The 15,637-nt window shown below is 48.2% G+C and overlaps 1 protein-coding gene and 1 long non-coding RNA gene across 3 annotated transcripts in view; one reads left to right on the top strand and one right to left on the bottom strand.

The window, feature by feature from the left end:
• Positions 1-6,109: 6,109 nt before the first annotated feature.
• LOC128785766 (uncharacterized) lies at positions 6,110-10,153 on the bottom strand. The gene is made up of 2 exons (XR_008430019.1): positions 9,779-10,153; positions 6,110-8,311 (listed from the first exon to the last, which is right to left on the bottom strand). It is a non-coding gene; the product is annotated as an uncharacterized LOC128785766 (long non-coding RNA).
• A 155-nt stretch (positions 10,154-10,308) lies between these two features.
• Positions 10,309-15,637, top strand: part of TJAP1 (tight junction associated protein 1) — a 40,249-nt gene continuing 34,920 nt past the window's right edge. For both annotated transcript variants that reach the window (XM_053938583.1, XM_053938582.1), the window contains exons 1-2: positions 10,309-10,422; positions 11,429-11,503. The gene's annotated coding sequence lies outside the window, so the exon portion shown is untranslated. The remainder of the gene's footprint in view (positions 10,423-11,428; positions 11,504-15,637) is intronic.

The raw sequence follows: 15,637 nt of genomic DNA, 5'->3' as shown, positions 1-15,637 counted from the left end.
TATCCTGAGATACTTCCTGTGAGTCTACATCTGTTCTCATCCTCCGATCCCTCACAGCCAGCTCAGCCCGCTTTTGAGCCCTGATTCCTACCATGTCTGGAGCTTACAGCAAAAAGGAAAGGGGAAGACTGAAGGAGAAGCACAGCTTCTGGTACTTGGTTTAAAACCAGACACCATCTCCTTCCATCACTACAGCTCTAGGGTCTGGAATGATCCACGTTTCTGCTCTGACACCCACAACACCCTGCCTTGCACTCTTTGCCAGTCGTGGTTGGAGCCTAAGGCGACACCTCCAACACTGAGTGTAGGCTGCTCAGCCTCACCCTCACCTCCTCCCTGAAACCCTACCACCTTCACTAACTGTGTCAGATAGAACACCACCTCCTGCAACATCCTCATCAGCTCCCGTATTCCTCTGCTGGGATCTGCCCTGGTCCTGACTGCACTGCACTGCAACGTCATTGCACAGTGTCATGGTTGGACACTGGCGCAATGCCAGTGTCCCTATGAAAATGTACTTTCTTTAAATAAATGCTGTGAGATGTTATTAGGAACAGAGTAGAGCAGGCTTAAGCTTAATAACAAAGGAAAAAACTTTATTAAACTACTACTAATACAGAAAACACATAAACTAAATCTAGGATGAAGACTCTTTAAAACACTCTTCCTCCTCTCAATTTCTAAAAACACTTAGCATGAAACATCACCTGGGATTTTTGATTAAATTACTACCTTTTAGATAATCAATACTCAAACTATTAAGAGAGAGAGAGGTCTCTCTTGTACCACAGACCCCCCTAGGAAACACAGTTGCTACTCTGTGTTTCCTTGTTACACATGGTAACCGCCTGGAGAAAATTTGTCAGTGTGACACTCTCTAGTCTATGTCACAGTGCTTTTACTATTGTGCATGGACAGACTGCTCATAGGGCTCCTTTAAGGATGCTTTGCTATAGACTTAAAGATGCAACAGTTTAGTTTCTCATCTTGGGACTACAGTCCCTCTTATTTTCTTCTGGGGCCGAGGGGTCTAAACAGGACTCATTTTTTTCTCGAAGACAGAGGGTATCACTATTCTTTCTTTAGCTTTCTTCGTTTTTCGCTATTCTTGTGTTGTTCAAAGTTGAAACAGGTTTCCTTGGGTTACTACTGCATCCCTCTAAAATGCAGTCTCTATTGCAGGAGATTTTGGTTCAGTCCATGGCTAACAAGAAAAGTCTAGCTAAAAGCTACTTTATTATCTCCTCTTACCTAAATATTTCTTCTTCTAACATCTCAGGTCCCGGACTATCTCTTTTCCACTACAAATCAAGGAGGAGTAATACTTTTAAAAAGCCCTCATTTCTTGGAAAGGGTTAAAAGTTCAGACTCTTTGGACGGCTGATATCTCGGTCTGATGTTCTGCTTCTCACGCTGGACATTCCCCCCCCTTCTCTTTCTCTTCTGTCGGCAAATTTCTAGGTGCCGCTAGGCTCTCTGTCTCTTTCCCTCTTAAGGGGGGGGGAGGTAAAGACATCTCCGCTTCTCTCCACCCTTCCGTCTAAGAGCTAGCTCAGTTCCAGACCCTCAGCCCCTCGGCCTACCTAGACAAAGCTGCGTAGCTTCCCCTCCCCCACCCAGCCCGAGGCCGGGCAGGAGAGCGTCTGCACTCTCTGACGACCAGAACTAAAAGAGAGAGTTCTCCTAAGAGTTCTTACTTTTAATTCCCTATGTTCTCAAAAGCGTGTCTATACTTTCAGTGGTCACTCTAGGTGCTAATATCCAAATTTGACCACTGATTAGTTTGACCCAACTTCCTAGAAAAAATTCACTTCCATGTCAAACCATGACACACAGCCATGCCCCGGTGCTCTTAAACCTCACTTGCTTAAACGTGCCCAAGAAAACCCTCTAGATGCCATGTGTGCATTTGAATGGGCAGATAGGAGGGGGGCTGCAGAGGGACCCTGACATATGCTGATATCCATAAGTATCTGCATCCAGAGCACATGTGCTGTGGGAGAGGGAGATGGGACTAGGTTGCAGTCAACAGATTGGGACACGTGGCTCTCCCTGTGCTGCCTCTCTTGGAGGTACCAGCAAGTGAAGGCTACCCAGGCTGAGGAGATAAAGTTGGTTGCTGAAGATCTGAGCTCTGAGGAAGGGGAATGAAGAACAAAATCCAGGGTGTGATTTCAGAAGGTGGGATATCTGAGGAAATGTGTTTAGTGGTTTGAGGCTTGGCTTTGCATGTGAGTATCACAGAGAGAAGCAGGCAGGGATGGATGGGAGTGAAAGGGGAATACAGAGGAGGGAGAAGAGACCCATGCGATGTGAACCTTGGGTGCACTCCTTCCTCCACACCGAAGGGCTCCAGTCCCATCCTCATGCACAATCCTGTGTCTCAGATTCACTGTGTCAGTCCATGGACTGCCTAATACTATTTAATCAGAGCAGCTCTACTTGCAGACCCAAGAAATGGGCATTGAATGGATTCCTGTGGTTGGCTTAGACCCCGTTCTACTAGGCTCTGATCCCTGCCGTGCCATCCCTAGAGGCGTCTCAGATGGAACAGCTGCTGGATCAGAATTAGGAAGGATTTTTTCCTAGCCATAAGAGTCCCTCCATGGCTTTTCCCTCCAGTGAAGGAAATCCCACAAAGTAGGGACCTGGAGCGGGAACTGGAGCAACTTTTTGTCATGGTTTTCCCTCCAATGCATACCAGATGAAGACTCCCTCCCCCACCACCATCCCAACACACCATCACCACTCACAGACAGAGGGAGGAATTACCTGTCAAAACCAGCTGAAGCTGCTTCCCTTTCTTCCGGAGTCTGGAACCTGCACCTTGGAGGCAGCCAGACATCAGGGACAAGAGGCAGATGGTGGGCTGAGAAAACAGATAATGATGCCGCTTCTCCTTCACAAAGAAGCCTTCTCCAGAGCAGAAGCTCTTCCCTGTGCAGAAGCCCAGAGAAATTCACCCCTTCCTGCTCACTCTAATTCCTCAAGAAAGGCGGAAAAGCAGCACAAAGAAACTGGAGAAAGACTGCAAACAGCTCTGAGCTGCCAACTCAAATGATCATCCTCTTCAGCTCTTGCTCCGGGTCACCCTCTCCGCCTTACGTACAGCACCAGCCCGGGGTCTCTAGGTTAAAACAAATGTTCTCCCCCATCCCACCCCCCTTGCTTTTCCAATTCCACCCCAGCCCACAACAAACAGCAGCTCGCTGGCCCTACAGCCATGTAACCCAACCCCAGCCATTGTTCCCCTTCCACAAGGTCTATATTTGACTTTGCAGCAGCACCGTGGCTGTGCATGTGTGTGTGTGTGTGCGTGTGTGTGCACTCTCTGCACACACACGCTCTGATATTTGTTCAGAGCCTCATTCCCCAGATGCCCGGGATTGCTTAGAAATAGCTTCCATGGGCAGTAGGTGTTTGTGCCTTCAGCGGGGAAGTGGAGGGGGCAGGCAAAAGAGAAGCAGGGAGGGAGTGGGAGTTGAAGGCAGAAAACCTCCTGGCTCTTTTCTCGCAATTTGCACCATCTTGATGCTCTGCCACACTGTGGCACATGGCCAGGCTGGCAGACAGCAATGCACACACTCAGCAGTGGAACTGATAGCATATATGGGGAATGATGAAGAAAAGGACAAGCCATGGTCTTGGTGACTCTATCTGGTGTTACCCTGCCCCAAGTTTTGCTCTCTGGTGGCAAAAGTGCAGTTAAGCCTCCAAAAACTCTTCAAATCTTCCTAGGCTGAGACCACCAGAAATGCCACTTGGAAGTACCCAATTCCCCATGCCTGGTGCATTTGCAAGGGTTGCCTCAGGGAATGGGAGCTGCCCTTGGATTCACCTTCCTACGTTCCATTACTGCGCTAAGAGAAGTTATCCTAGGCTTCCCCAAGATGTATTTTGTATTTGCCCAAAGCCTCCAGGAATGCTGCCCAAGTCCAATGTCACAGTCCCTGTGACCCCTAGACTTGGCATGAGTTTCTTTTATTTGCTTATTTTGTGACCTGCCAGGATATAAGGCAAAATGAGAAAAAAACACAATCCAAATGAATGACAGGGAGGATTACTTTCATCCTAAACACTGATGATCCAGTGAACTTATTGCCACTGGGTAACAAGGAAAGGCATTCATTAAAAAAAAAACCTGACTAGACATTTATATAGACAATGAGAATAAATAGGAATGAACTCCAAAGAGCTATAAACCCTCTTGCTCCAGGGCATTGAAAATGAGTTCTAGGTGATGGTACAAGGAGCAGCTTTCCACAAGGGCAGATTCTGCTGTAATTTTGTGCAAGGCAAATGTACCTTTCCCTGAGCCATGCAGGCCCAGCCCTGGGAGACAAAGGATGCTGGGCACGGGTAGGCACCATCCATGCATAAACACTGCACACATGTGCCATTAGTGAGGCCAAGGCGGGATGAGCTGTGTGGATGCCCTGGTGGTGCCTGTGCGATGTCCTGGAGAGGTAATTCCCAGCTGCTCAAAGCCAAGTGTCAGCCTCTGTCCAAGTTTCTGATCATCAGCTTGCTTCTCCTCCTCTGAGAGCCAGATGCAGGGAGTTCTCATCACCAGGGCTGCTGCTTCCGGTCTGCACTCTCCACTGGCCTCCAGGCAGCTGCTCTGTTGGGACTAACTAAAATCTGACTGCCTGCTGGACTGCTTCACTAAAACAGATCCTCTGAGTGTGGGAGAATGCATGTGTCATTGTGATGGACCTGAGTTCAGTACCTGACAGCCTTCAAACCTGCTGTGAGGAGCAGCAAAAGTAAGCTTAAATCACATGTTCTTTTGAGATACAGATTCCTCAAATCCACCCTCAGTACTTCAATCCAAGACAAGACAAAGGTATCAGGGGAAAAAGAATTTAAAAAAGAAAGATTAAATACTAGAGGAAAAAGACCTAGACTTGAAGAGGGGGGATATGGAGGGCAGTTAGAGAAAAGAGGTTTTACCTGTGTCCCCACAGCTCAAAAGGCTGAGTAAACCCCCTTCAAAAAACCCTCATGAGTTCATGAGAAGGTGTAGGATCTTGTTTTGCCCTGTGATTTCTGGCTTCCCTCTAGGTGCATGTACAACAGCTAATGTCAGGGCTCTCCCAAGGGCACTGATTCAGGGGGTGTATCCGTTCCCCCCACTTGCCTCCTGCTGCCAGGAGGAGGTCTGGAAGGGCTGAAATGGGAAGGAGATGCCTGCCAGGCTTTCCTTTTGCTGGCACACACCCGTGGGTGCCTCAAAGCCCATCTCCAGCTATGCGGTCTCCCTTTGCCTTTCCAGCTGGCAGCTCTAGCAATGAAACCTCTCAATCTCACCAGGAGCACACAAGCATTTAATGGGAGACTCTTGAAGCAAATCTTTTGTGCTTTCTCAGTGCTTGCCTCTGAGCTTGCTCCTGGGTGTTTACAGGGGATGGCATATCTTCGTGTTTGCAGTGAAACCTGGCAGGAGAGCCTGTTGCAGAGAATGTCAAGGTCATTTCATGAAACTATGGCCTGTGCTTAGAAAGACTTGAACCCTGGCTGCAGAGAAGTCCATAATTAGCAGCCCCAGGGGATGTGGACGAGTGTTGGGCGGGAGGCTAATTGTAGACTGACTGTCTCCTTGGTCTTCAGCAGCTCCCGTGAAGCGGAGAAGCGGTGTGCTCAGCCAAGCACCAAGCGTGTCCTAGGGAAAGGTAATTCCTCCCTGGCCTGCCTGGACCCGTCCCTATAAACAACAAGAGCTCCACAGAGAGAGCAGTGCTGCAGATTTCATGGAAAAAAAAAAAGTCTTTGTGAGTTGGAGGCTCATGCTAGCCACACAGAAGGGCTCTTTGAGAGACAACACACAGCCACGTGTGTCTACATGATAGAATACACAAGTCCCTGCTCTGCCTCAGAGCGCTTGGGAGATCAGCTACTCCCTCCCCATTTGTGTACCGTGGTGAAGTGCCAATCCCCACACCCCAGTGTGTGGTGTCCTCCCCCTGCACACGGCAAGCACTGTGCCCAAACCTGGATGAAGCCCTGTCTGCTTGCACACACCAAGGAGAGCTGGTGTTACACCTAACCCTCTGCCACCTCCCCATATGCTCCAGTAGACATCCTCCCTCTCCACATACTTTTAACTCAGTTCATTTCAAACACTTTATTAGCATGACAAGCTAAACAAGTTTTGACGAAAGGGAAGGGAGGCAGAGCCCCTTGAGTCTTGGTCTGAGGCTGCCAGAGTGACTCCAGCCTTTGCTTTCCATGGGGTTTTGCCTTGCATTGGAGCAGCCATCCTGCCTGTCAGGCACATTCTCTCCACTCCTTCACCAAGGTAAATCACTGGCCAGGAGGGCCCTTCAGTCTCTGCTGCACAGCAGTACTCATGCTGGATTTAGCTCCCAGTGGGGTGAAGAATTTACAGTGAGCTTTGGTGGGGCTAAGGTGAGGCTGCTGGGAGGAGAAACTGTGCAGTGCTGGGGCAGCTCCTTCTGTAGGGAGCTGACCTCGAAGAGCAATGGTATCTGTGGTGTGGGTCCCAGCTGGGAACTGAATTCTTCTGGAAAAAATACCCTGTATAAAGTCACAGCCCAATACCTGGTCTCTTGCAGAGCCCTGCAACTGTGCAGAGTAAGAGTTGGAGGCACCTGCAAAGGGCTCAGTGCAAGAGCTGGGATTGTGGCGTGGAGCTGGCGGTGAGCAGAGAAATGAGTGGGATGCCACAAACAAATACTTGAGGTCAGAAAACCCCGATTTCAGCTGCCTGCCCCCAGGAGTGATGCAGCCAGCACAAAGTGAGTGCAAAGAGCACGAATACACCACTGCCAGGCTCTGCACTCTGTGCCTCACATCGAAATACTGCACCTCAGCAACAGGCAAGAGCTCACTGTTGCTGCACAATTTTGTGGCTAGCTAGAAATGACCAGTAGGGGTCACTGATATATATTTGTTTTATTCTATTTTTATACGCACACATTTATAAATATATAGAAGACTTGCATAGGCAGCAATTGTAATGGGCAAGCATTGATGTGCAGTGTATTTTTCAAGCATAGAGGCTGGGGGAAAGTGCCCTATGTATGTCTGAAATACCAGTGTGAGCTGTACATCGTGCTCTGCTCAAACCCGTGATGGCATGAAACCACCAAGCTGTGCCAAGCACTGGGGTGCTGCAATGGTGGATTTTTGTCGTTGTTCCCCAGTTCTGCCTGCATCTTCTGTTTCATATTGCCAGAAGGGCTTTGAGATATTCAAAAGATTCAGAGATTCAAGCCTCAAGGGCAGGATATTGTGTCTGCTTGTCTTTCTGTGCAGTGCCCAGCACAACTACATCCTAACCACAGTGGGTGCCTTTGGGCAGTCCCCATAAGACAAACAGCATTTTGGGTTGTGTTAAGTCAGCACTGTTTTGTTCTTCAGCCACCAGTGCTGGGGAATGTATTTGCTTGTGAAAAGACTCCAGTGGTTTTTTGATGGTTGAATCTCTATTAAACTGAAAATTGAGTCCTAGCCCTCACTCTTACATGGCGGGATGGCCTGAACTATACACGTGGGTATGTTTTTAGCAACTGTTTTACTGGCGGGTTGGTTGTATTTGTCTGGTAGGCGTATGCTCCAGGCATACTGGCAGAATGTGTTTGGCTGTCCAATTCGGCATCCACAGACTTGTTTGACTGTCACAGGCTGGCAGTATTTCACTGATCTTATTGTTCCTGAAATGCTGTTAGTTTTGGGTGCTGAGCTCCTCTTGTATTGGCATATCCCAGAGTGAAAACTCTGTTGAAACTAAGTCTCAGCTCTTTTGGTTTTGGTGGGCTCATCCATCCAAGAAACATCTTTTGCTTCTGAAGGTTTCCCAGCTGATGTCTACTGGGGAATCCTCTGTGCAACTGGAGTTAGACAAGTAGCTGAGGAGGCAAATGTTTCATAGAAGTCTCTTCACCACTGCAACTCTTAGGCAGGTGACAGCCTCCAAGTTAGCCACCAAGGGGCTGTCCGGCACCCACCATCTTCCTCACTTGATCAGGTTTGGTGGAAAACTTGAGAGGACCAAGCCTGCACTGCCTTCTTCTGGTGGGGAGACATTATTTCTGGCATCTCCTTTTTCACTAGGCAAGACCATAGGCACTTCAGAGGGATTTGTCCTTCCACAGGGTGGCACCTGCCCCTCCAGGGGTTCCTTTTATTCAGTTACAAGGGTCTATATAAAGTGCTGCCAGCTGGAAAGTATTTTGAAGAGATTCCTCCCTGCTCTTCACTAAGGGTCATAAATTCAGCTGGTATTTGAGAGAATCTCAAATGTACTTCCAGGACTGTTTGCTGAGGGCTTTACATCCGCCAGAGGCCCCTTAAAATAAAAGGATTATTGGGAGTCAAGTGTTAGATTACCTGGTGCTTGTTAATTGAACTTCAGAGGCTTTAGCGAGCAACTGGCTCTAGCAGGGAGCTGCACTTTGGTATTAATGGTGTTATATAAATGAATATAATGTAACCTAGCGTCATGCTCCTGCATCATGTCACATCTCTGGGCTCAGGGCAATGGTGAGTCCAGCTCACAAGCATACCGGATATGGGGAAAGGTAGGGCGGATGTATGTGGAGAGGAAGCCGGATTGGGAATCAAGGCCTTTGGGATCTGAGGGAAGAGTGTTTTTTGGTGCTCAGAGCAGGTGACTGGTGCTCAGCCAGCCCAAGCCGAGTTCCTGTCTCCCTTTGGTGGTCTGACCTTGAGATCTGATTTTGAGAAGAGCTGAGTTTAATGGAAGCAGTAAATGACAAGACCATCTGAAAATCAGCCTCTCTTCTTCATTCAGGGCTTATTTCACCTAGACTTGAGAAAAGTTTGAAGATCCTACTCTGACAAGTCACAAAAAGAAAGCAAAGTACTCTAATCATTGCTGCCATCAGCACTCACCCACAGAAACCTGAACAGACCACAGCTGTGAAGGCTCCAGGGCAGCAAGGCCCGGTGGAAATGAGAAACCTCATCAGCTATGAAAATTTCATCAGCTGGCGCTGTGGAAGCAAGAATCTGGAAGTGCAGAGCAGATGGGCAGCCTGGATTCTTGGAGCCATTGTCCTTCTGCTTGTTATCTGACTCCAGCACAGGGAGGATTTGGAGAATTTATGGGGGCACAAGTACCGAAGGCTTTCTTGAAATATCCCTGGCTGACGTGTGGTGTTGTGCAGACGGCCCTTGCTGGGCGCTCAGCAGACGTTTTTGCACAATATTCCCAAGGTCATGGAAGTGGGGTCCTGCTGAGCACCTGTCTTTTATTGTGTAAGAGAGGGGACCATTTGGACAGAGTGTGCAGTACTGTGAGCCTGGTACTACCTGAATGTAAATCTGAAGGCTTTGTAAATGTAGCAGTACATTGAAGAACATCATGTAAATTCTATCAGGACTTTTCTGAACTAGGCGAATTTCCTAAGGACTAGGCTCCATTGTTTACTGTGTGAATCATCAATTCATGAGATGTTTGTGAAATAACAGGATATGGAAGCAGTGGGTAAGTAAGTCTATGCACTGGGTATGAAAAGCAATGGAAAAAGTACCTGTCTGATCTCAGCATTGAATAAATGGGGTGATTTGGTTAGAAATTAATGTACTGATTAAATGTACTGATTTTTCAAATACCCAAGACTAGAACAACACAGCGGAAGATTTTGCAAATGAATACCAAAGCACATTCACAAATTGTGTCAGGGTTTGACTAGCTCTTGCCTGGCACACGCTGTCCTCAGCACCTCTCCTTTAAGAGGCAGACAGTTGTTCTTGGGGGGTTTCAGGTGGGTTTCTCCATTTACTACTCTACCTTTTTCCCTCCCTCTCCACCTGGTCCCACTGTTGGGTTTCTATTTCCCTAGCGACAGGCTAGGATACGGCCGAGGCTGTCGGGTCGTTTCCAGAACACGGGACACGTAGGAAGGGGCAAGAGCGGGTCCCGGCCCCTGGCATTGACAGTGGCAGCTCCCGTCCCGCCGCCCCTCAGGTACTGCCAGGTCCCGGGACAGGCGGGAAGGAAGGGGCAGGAGCGGTTCCCAGCTCCCGTCCCGCCGCCCCTCAGGGTACTGCCAGGTCCCGGGGCAGGTGGGAAGGAAGGGGCAGGAGCGGTTCCCAGCTCCCGTCCCGCCGCCCCTCAGGTACTGCCAGGTCCCGGGACAGGCGGGAAGGAAGGGGCAGGAGCGGTTCCCAGCTCCCGTCCCATCGCCCCCCGCGCTGCCGGGACTGCCCCGCCCCGCCCCCCCGCGCGTGCCGTCCGATGACGCAGCCGCGCCGCGACGTGGGGATTCCGCCGGATTACCCGGCGTGCCCCGCGGCAAAATGGCGGCCTAAGGCGTGAGCGCGGGGCCGGGGCCGGGCGGGGGCAAAGTTTGGGGCGGGCCCGAGGCGGGGCCGAACCGAGGCCGAACCGGCCGCAAAGTCACTGGGACCCCTGGTGGAGCCGAGCCCGACCGGGTCAGAGCCGGGCTGGGGCTCCGGGGGAGGGGAGCGGGGAGCGCGACCGGCTGGGGACGAAGCCCCGGGCGGGGCCCCCTACGCTCCTGGGCCTCTGCGGGCTTCGGACGGTGCCCAGCGAGCGGGGTGGGCCTTTCTGTCCACGTGTGTGGCGAGGAATTGTAGAGTTCCCCGAGGACAGCGGGTTCGGGCGGGTCGCACCGTGGCCGGGGGGGTCAGCCAGGTGGGGCGTGGGTTGGGTGCGAGCGGCCGGCGAGGCCCCGAGGAAGGGACGGTCTCCGTGGGGAAGGGTGGTGATGGCTCTGCCTCAGTCATCAGGGCGTTACGGAGCTCTTCCTCCCGGGGAGAGACCCGTGTCAGGGAGCAGCGCAGGCACGGGATCGGCAGGCAGAACCTCGTCCTCGCAGGGTGTAGCTGTTTCTGAGTGATGGAGAGTTAGGTGGTGTGATGGAGACTTAGATGGTGTGGAGGATGAGAAAGCAGTATCTCTGCAGGGAGCGTTGCTGGAGTAGGAGCTGCAAAGTGGAACAAGTCTGGGCCAGCAGCTGTGTTAAAGAACCAGAGTGTGACTGGCAGAGGCAGGGTTGGAAGGGAAGAATCAGCATTTCTCTGGTGTCAGACTCGGCGGGGGTTAATGGGAAATTCTCTGCCAGCCTGGACATCCTCTCTAGTGCAAGGGATGCTTTCCCCAGTGTGCAGCCTCTGGGAACATGGGGAGACTTTGAAGGAAAACAGGTAAACAGTAAATGCTGTACTGCTGCTGGCTCTGAGCTTGAGCACTCTGTGTAGAGCGGAGTAGAGGACTGAATGCTAATACACAGATTTTTGGGTGTGCATGAGGTAGGCATCAGGGTGTGCAAATGAGACACAAATCTGGCAAGGCTGAGAATGACCTAGATCTGAGAGATGCCAGGTGGATCTTGTCCACTGAAAAGAATCATCCATCACAGGTAGACAGTTCTGTGCCAGGGAAAGCTTTTCAGAGCTATACTTTTCTGTTTTACAGATTCAGAGAAGGAACTGGGATAAAGGACCTATATGAAATGAAGCCGTGAATTCTTACTAAAGCTTCAGACAGCAGGTAAGAAAGTCAGGAATGAGCTGATGCTGAGTCAGACTGTGGTTTTTTTGTACCACTACAGGAATTTTTTTGAGACCATATGAACCACATACCTGAAACAGTGGCCCTCTTTGTGGTGTTCTCTGCATCATAGTAGGCCTGTGTTGCCAGAATTGAGAGGCCAAGGGTGTCAGTGAAATGGGAGCGACCCTGAGAAATTTAGCAAGAATTTCTGTAAAGAAAAGTTCAATTAAAGATGCAAGCCAGTGCTCTTGACATGCCATCTGGGAAAGCAATCTTAAATGTGCTCTTATCAGTGCCAAAGTAGCCATTCTGTCTGTATAATTCATAAGGGATCTGCCCAGCCATAATCCAAATGAAATCCTTTCTGATGATCCTGCTCTTGCAATAGTGGCAATGTCAAAGTTGGGTGGTTCTGGTGGCCCTCTGTTCTGTCAGGTTATTTGTTCCACCATGTTATTTTTCCACACAAATTTTAACTGTTCCTGTGATGGGTGGTGCAGGTGTACCAGAACTCACTGTTGAGATCCAGTTTAGAGGAGCAGTTGTTTGGTACCCAGCAGCTGGTTTTTTGATTGTACACTGTCAGATCACCTTTATAACAACTCCTTTCTTCTTCACTTCCTAGTGGATCACTGCAGAAAGCGCCTATATCCCAGCAGTGCTTTGCATACAGTGTGGTTTAGCTTCTGGGTGTTAAATCAGCATTTAAGCTACCAGGTCTTAGCTCTGGTATCGAGAGGAGTTTTTCATTCCTTCCCAGGCACTCAGTGCTCTTGAAATCCTGTGAATGCATTTCAGCAGGGCCAGTGGAGTTCCAAAGGGCAGCCCATGTTATCTTCATCTTTAATATTAACAAGGCATTGGGTCAGGAGGGGATGAGTTACTTGCCAAGACCTGTTGCCTCTTCACTCCAAACCAGCTTTCTGAACTAAAGATGACCTTGCGTGCTTTTCCACTCTGTTTCAAGTTATTTGTTGGCTGCTGCTAAGTCACTTGCTTTGCAGCCAACAAACCCTCAGTTCTTATCTCTGCCATCCACCCCTAAATACAGTCATGGTATAGCTTGTCAGGGAGATAGGCTAAAGCCTTGAAAAATGTGTAGTCTTTTGCAAGTCTGCCTGCTTCTTGTCCCAGAGCAGAACAAATGAAGTTAGATGGGACAAATGATTTTCGTTCAGCATGCTGGTCTGAATGGTACCAGAGCTGGCTTGGAAAAAGGGCTTGTGGCAGCTGATGTGGCATATAAAGTGTTTTTAAAAAGGCGAAGAAAGCCAAGCTATTTGAGAGGTAGCAAAGAAAACAAGTTTTAGTAAAATGTAACTGTATTTTTTGGTAGTTGATTTCATGCTTGTGAGTCTTAGAGGCTGATGGTTTTTCTGAAGGTGAACTCCCTAACCTGTTAAAATGTCTGCCATGTTTTATGGAGAATCCACTGAAAACTGGATTCTGATATTTCCATGTCTCACCACATCTACAGTGTAGACCCAAGAAGCAGTTTTGGAGGTTAGGTCCTGACAAATTTACTGTGTTATGTATTTGTTGTCACGGGCCTCACTTCTCCAGCACAGAGTGACAACAGAACTCTCTGCCTTACATATTGCTGGGAGAAATGCAACATGTAGAGGTCTCAAATGAGCCTGCATGTGATGCAGATTGAGGGTAGGATTCCTCTGCTAATAAATGAGGATCTGGCTTGACACCTTTTTGATTCATCTTGTTCTTTTTACTGGGCTTGTCAGGATCTGCAATTCTGATAATAGAGCAGATTTTCTTGACCATTTGACATAATTAATGCTTTGAGAGTAAATTTAAGGTCCTGAAACTGGGTATATTCATCTCCTTGCTTGAGGGTTTTTGGTTGGGAAGGTACCTCCTTTCTGTATGACATCCTGAGCTTTGGAGAGAGAGTGCTTGTTGGCATTCATGCCAGCTGTGTGTATTTCAGATCACTAGTAACTGGGTAAATATGATCCTCTCTGAGATTCTTTTACGCAGGACTGCAAAGGAACTATGTGTGTAACCTATGCAAACAGGACGAATGCCTTAGGGCATGAAATCATCCATCCTGTTTCCCTGCCAGTTCCCCTACCTGAGGGCTTTTCCTTATATCTAGATTGGCTGAATCTGTAACTGTAGTAGGAAGAATGTTACTTTTTAAAGTTGAAATACCTTTACAGCTCATTGGAGGGGAAGGGTGATGTTATAGTCAGAAAGATACCTAATTTCTGCCACAGATTTATTGTGTTCAGATCATTACTGTTTTTTACTCTTCATTCTTTGCTTGGAAAAGATTAACACCAGTCTTAGTAGGGATTTGAGGATGAACCCATAAGTGTGTTGATGCTTATATACTGTGGTGTTGAATGCTTTAGTAAGGCTTGGTGGAGGAGAAATGAAAAGGTATTTCAAGCTCTGACTTCAAAATGAAGCAGAACCCTGTGTGATCCATTGTCCTGTGTATTCTGTAACACGGTGAAATTGCTATGGAGTGCAAGTCAGGCCCTGCCTTGTTCAAGGCAAGTGGGCACTCTGAGGCCTCACCGTTTTTGCTTTCCCAGGAACTATTTGCTTGCTTTGCTCATGTCTAACCTTGCCTGAATCTTTTTGACTTCAAGGACAATTTTCTCCTTTTTGCTTCATTATTTGTTCCATTCTCAGAGTACTGTTCTCTTCATTGTCAGGATGTTCATGTATGGCTTATTCCAAATATGCTCAGCCAGAGAGGGCCAAAAGCAGCAGCTTGCAGGATGTTTCGTAGTTGGAATGACATGAGCCAGCCTCTCCAGAGTGTCCTCCTGGGACAAGCTGCTCTTAGGAAGGAAATGGCGTGGAATACCATGTAGGAGTGTAAGAATAGCTTTGCAATGGTTGGAATGCAGTATAAGCATCACTTGGGTGGGCTCAGTTTTCGTCTGCTTTTCAACAAAGCCTGAGGAAGACTGCTGTGCAGGGGTAAAGGAGCTGGAATGTATTCTTCAGTTGAGGTGAATGCAATTCAGTGAAACTGATAGGCATCAAACTGAATAATGATTTTAAAGTATTTTCACATGATGTCTGTGGAAATTCACTACCACATAATAGCACTGAGGCTAAGAGCTGAGCGGGATTCAGAAAAGATCAAGCACTTAGGAGTGGAAATGTTCAGACTTGCTTTGCTTAAAAAACTTGTTTTAGAAGGTGTATTTTTTAGACCTAATCCAATCTCTTAACAACCTCTTAAAGGTTTGAAGAAATGGCAGTGTGTTCCATAATTGTCCACTGAGGCTTCTTGCTCCAGCTACTAAACCACCTTAATGTATTGGTCTGTGTCAGGGGCAAGGTATTGAATCACTTATGTGCTATGTTAGGTTGCTCACTGACCTTGCTTTTTGTGGTAACTGCATTATGGGGAAGAAAAAAAAAAAGAAACAACAAATCACCAACCAAAGAACAAATCCACAAAGCACTGCAGCTGCTCTGATTAGTCCTGGTAGTTGAGGATTTTAAGCTGGTGAAGAGCAGGGTCTGTGGAAAGATAGTGTGGTTCCTAGAGGAGGACCGTCTTATTGATAAACATGGAGATGTGCAACTATTTTCTTTTCATGCTGAGTGGTCAGGCAGAGCACTTGCTGCTTGCTTCTTCTCTTTGTTTGTAAGGGGAAAGAATGTGTGGAGTTTGGCCTCTCCACGTTGCAGTCTTGTTGTGGACTTCGGTCTGTAAGGTGTCTGAAAGGCAGGGCTTTAAGGCTGTTCAAGGGAGTTCTGGTATGTTGTAGCATGAGCCTCAGTGTACTAATGTCTGTGAAGATGGTTTGTGTCCTGTGCTCCTGTCCAATCTGTTGAGGATCAGGAGAATCATCAGTGCTGCAAGTAGGTATAAATTCAATTTGATGCACAGGGTAATAAAGATAAGTGGCAGTGGCATGAAGATATGTATAAAAAGCTGTGTGTTTGTAATGTTTGCCTAAATGCAAGGGGAACTGAAGGAAAGTGTCTGTGTATTTTCAGAGACAGAAGCACAAGAGATCCCTGTATGGGCCCTATGGGCTTCTTTGGGAACAACATGTGCTTTAGGGCACGTGTCCTTAACCCTTTTGTGGCAGGGCTAACAGCTGAGAATAAACAGTTACTGACTTTCACAAAAGTTTTGTA

The sequence above is a fragment of the Vidua chalybeata genome, chromosome 3 (genome assembly GCF_026979565.1).
Source record: "Vidua chalybeata isolate OUT-0048 chromosome 3, bVidCha1 merged haplotype, whole genome shotgun sequence".
Lineage (NCBI taxonomy): Eukaryota > Metazoa > Chordata > Aves > Passeriformes > Viduidae > Vidua > Vidua chalybeata.
The sequence above is the reverse complement of the archived record's forward strand: the minus strand, read 5'-3'. Positions and strand labels throughout refer to the sequence as shown.